At 46.1% G+C, this 4,383-nt stretch overlaps 1 pseudogene; it reads left to right on the top strand.

The window, feature by feature from the left end:
* Nucleotides 1-245: 245 nt before the first annotated feature.
* On the top strand, nucleotides 246-2,263 carry LOC102864767 (annotated as a pseudogene).
* The last annotated feature ends 2,120 nt before the right edge of the window (nucleotides 2,264-4,383 follow it).

Genomic DNA, 4,383 nt, shown 5'->3' with positions numbered 1-4,383 from the left:
AACGGAAACAGCGGAATTTGAATAGAAGACAAAGCTTAGACTTCCGCCACGCATGCGCGCTGCTGACGTCAGCGGGGCCGATAAGCTTGCGCAACTCGGTGGGCTGGCACTCCCTCCTCACATGTTAAGGGACCGTGGCATGGCGGCGGCGGTGGAAGTAGCGACGGCAAGCCATGCGGCCGCCGGAGGATTTCCGGTTCTGGTGTAACGTTCGGGCTCCGTCTCAGGGGCTGAAGTTTGTGAGAATGGCATTGTCTAAGAGGGAACTGGATGAGCTGAAACCATGGATAGAGAAGACAGTAAAGAGGGTGCTGGGTTTCTCAGAGCCCACAGTTGTCACAGCAGCATTGAATTGTGTGGGGAAAGGCATGGACAAGAAGAAGGCAGCTGACCATTTGAAACCTTTCCTTGATGATTCTACTCTCCGATTTGTGGACAAATTGTTTGAGGCTGTGGAGGAAGGCAGAAGCTCTAGGCATTCCAAGTCCAGCAGTGACAGGAGCAGAAAGAGAGAGCTAAAAGGAGGTGTTTGGTGATGACTCTGAGATCTCCAGGGAAACATCTGGAGTGAAGAAGCGACGGATACCCCGTTTTGAGGAGGTAGAAGAGGAGCCAGAGGTGATCCCTGGGCCTCCCTCAGAGAGCCCTGGCATGCTAATTAAGCTCCAGATCAAACAGATGATGGAGGCAGCAACGAGGCAAATAGAGGAGAGGAAAAAACAACTGAATTTCATTAGTCCTCCCACACCTCAGCCAAAGACTCCTTCTTCTTCCCAACCAGAGCTACTTCCAATTGGAAACACTATTCAGCCCTCTCAGGCTGCCACCTTCAGGAACGATGCCATTGAGAAAACAAGGAAAGCAGCTGAACTAAAAGCTCGAATCCAAGCCCAGCTGGCATTGAAGCCAGGTCTCATTGGCAATGCCAACATGGTGGGCCTGGCCAACCTCCATGCAATGGTCATTGCTCTTCCGAAGGGAGAACTAAAGGATCAAACTAAGCCTACACCGTTGATTCTAGATGAGCAGGGTCGCACTGTAGATGCAACCGGCAAGGAGATTGAGTTGACACATCGTATGCCTACTTTGAAGGCCAATATTCATGCTGTGAAGAGAGAACAGTTCAAGCAACAGCTGAAAGAAAAACCGTCAGAAGATATGGAGTCCAATACATTTTTTGATCCTCGAGTCTCAATTGCCCCTTACCAACGCCAGAGACGAACTTTTAAATTCCATGACAAGGGCGAATTTGGGAAGATTGCACAGCGATTACGGACGAAGGCTCAACTAAAGAAGTTACAAGCAGAGATCTTACAGGCTGCTAGAAAAACAGGCATCCATACTTAAATTAAGCTGTCCCGTATTGCCCCAAAGAAGGAATTAAAAGGAGATATCCCTGAAATTGAATGGTGGGACTCTTACATCCCCCCAATGGTTTTGACCTTACAGAGGAAAATCCCAAGAGAGAAGATTACTTTGGAATCACAAATCTTGTTGAACATCCAGCACAACTCAATCCTCCAGTCGACAATGATACGCCAGTTACCCTGGGAGTGTATCTCACCAAAAAGTAACAGAAGAAACTTAAAAGGCAAACAGGAGGGAAGCTCAAAAAGAACTACAAGAGAAAGTCAGACTGGGCCTTATGCCTCCTCCAGAACCCAAAGTGAGAATATCTAATTTGATGAGAGTATTAGGAACAGAAGCTATACAAGCCCATGTGAGAGCTCAGATGGCAAAAAGACAGAAAGCGCATGAAGAGGCCAACGCTGCCCGAAAACTTACAGCAGAACAGAGAAAGGTCAAGAAAATTAAAAAGCTTAAAGAAGACATTTCACAGGGGGTACACATATCTGTATATAGAGTTTGAAATTTGAGCAACCCAGCCAAGAAGTTCAAGATTGAGGCCAATGCTGGGCATCTGTACCTGACAGGGGTGGTGGTACTGCACAAGGATGTCAACGTGATAGTAGTGGAAGGGGGCCCCAAGGCTCAGAAGAAATTTAAGCGTCTTATGCTGCATCGAATAAAATGGAATGAACAGACATCAACCACAAAAGGAGATGATGATGAAGAATCTGATGAGGAAGCTGTGAAGAAAACCAACAAATGCGTATTAGTCTGGGAGGGTACAGCCAAAGACCGGAGCTTTGGGGATATGAAGTTCAAACAGTGCCCTACAGAGAACATGGCTTGGGAGCATTTAAAAAAACACTACTGGGACCTTGCACTGAGTGAATCTGTTTTGGAGTCCACAGACTAAGACTACTGCAAAGCCCTTGCCTTTCCCCATTTGACTTTGTCCTTTCAGTCCTCTTCCTCATTCCACTTCCCTCTCATTCCCACTGTGTGTTTGATTTCAAGAACTTTGCCAAGCAGACATTGGGAGAAGACCTTGCTCCCTTCCCTAGTCAGCCTGGTGCTTCCTCTTACTCCCCTTATGTGCATATGATTAAAGAGTTATTTTTTTTAAAAAGAATATAGTATAATTTTTTTATTATTAATTTTAATCAAAATTTACAGAGATTTCGGATTTCCATTCATTCATTGGTGCACTTTTCGTTTTAAAAAATAATACCCTTTACTCAAAAGGTAATAAAGGCATTTGCAATTAATAAATCATTGTACAAAATGCAATCTTTTGACCCCCAGTCTCATGTCTGTCACTTAATATTTTCCAACTACCACTCCTTTGTTTCTAGCTTTTGCATTCCACTTACCAATTATTATTAATGCATCTTGATTGCATTTTTAAAAATCTATTTCAGACTGAAAAATCTGGTAGATATCTTTAATTTCTTTTTTCAACCTTTTGCTTTTCTGGTTGGTGGGTCTATGTGGATAATCATGTTAACAGGTCTTCCTGGTATGCATATGGAAAGTAACCTTTAACCACCTTGTATTTCAGGATGGATCTTGAAATACTCTTTTTTACTCGTAATGTAATGCAGCACCATTCTTCCTCCATTTGTCATTCTGGGCATAATAGTTCATATGATAGACTGGTACCAGTCCATTTTGGCTCACTTAATATTTAGAATGTCGAACTTTATGCATTTTATTTTTGGCACCTACCAAGTTTTATGGTTCCTGGCTTGGCTGGCACCTTCCCAGACTCATGGGAAGCTCTCCTTGCCACAAGGCAGGAGCGTGGTGGTGGGAGTGCAGGAATCGTGGCAAGCTTTTGGAGTGGACTGCTTTTCCGGGAATGTGACGTGCAGGTTTGCTCTGTCCCTGTAGTGAGGCTAGCCAGCCTGGGCCAGGGTTTGAACCTGGAGGCAGCCTTAAGCCCAAGGCAGCTGGGAAGGAGGCGGCCATGTTGTTTCTGGATTGGCTGGTGCCTTCCCAGGCTCGTGGGAAGCTCTCCTTGCCAGAAGGCAGGAGCATGGTGGTGGGAGTGCAGGAATCGTGGCAAGCTTTTGGAGTGGACTGCTTTTCCCTGAATGTGTTTGATGTGCAGGTTTGCTCTGTCCCTGGAGTGAGGCTAGCCAGCCTGGGCCAGGGTTTGAACCTGGAGGCGGCCTTAAGCCCAAAGGGCCCTCGGGCCTGCCGCCCTCGGGCTAGGTTCAGATTTTCTTCCTGTCAAACATTCTTCTAGGTGGTATAGCACTGGTCTGTGCGTTGCTGTACAGAGGTAACTTGTGGTTGCTGTGATGCTGAAGCCTGTGACAGTGATGTGCCAATTGTGGCAATGGGCACCCATGGTGGACAGTGTTGGCTGGAGCTTCCCGTCTAAATCAAGCCTGGAAGCAGGAGCAGCATCCACTTCCAAAATGGCTTGCCTCTGGAAACTCTTATGTACGAACAGTGTTCACGCTGTTCCTTCATAGGGTCGCTATGAGTCGTCTACGACTCGACGGTATTAAACAACAATAACAATGACGATGACCAAGAGAGAGCTACGTTGGCCTAGTGGAAGGAAGCTGTGCTACCAAGCTGAAGGTGGGTGATTGTCATCTGTGGCCCTCGGCCAGGTTCAAATTTTCTTCCTGTCAAACATTCTTCTAGGTGGTATAGCACTGGTCTGTGCGTTGCTGTACAGAGGTAACTTGTGGTTGCTGTGATGCTGAAGCCTGTGACAGTGATGTGCCAATTTTGGTAATGGGCACCCATGGTGGACAGTGTTGGCTGGAGCTTCCCAACTAAATCAAGCCTGAAAGCAGGAGCGGCATCCACTTCCAAAATGGCTTGCCTCTGGAAACTCTATGTACGAACAGTGCTCAGGCTGTTCCTTCATAGGGTCGCTATGAGTCGTCTACGACTCGATGGCATTAAACAACAACCAAGTTTTCTAGGTTTTTACTTTTTATAGTCCATTTTCCAATTATTAATAGATGTTTCTGCTGTTTCTCCTCATGTTTGAGTATCTTCTGACCTGAGAGA

This window comes from Elephantulus edwardii, unplaced genomic scaffold (assembly GCF_000299155.1).
Source record: "Elephantulus edwardii isolate Elephantulus edwardi_28Jun2011 unplaced genomic scaffold, EleEdw1.0 scaffold00134, whole genome shotgun sequence".
NCBI lineage: Eukaryota > Metazoa > Chordata > Mammalia > Macroscelidea > Macroscelididae > Elephantulus > Elephantulus edwardii.
Note: the sequence above shows the minus strand (reverse complement) of the source record. Positions and strands in the feature narration are given on the sequence as shown.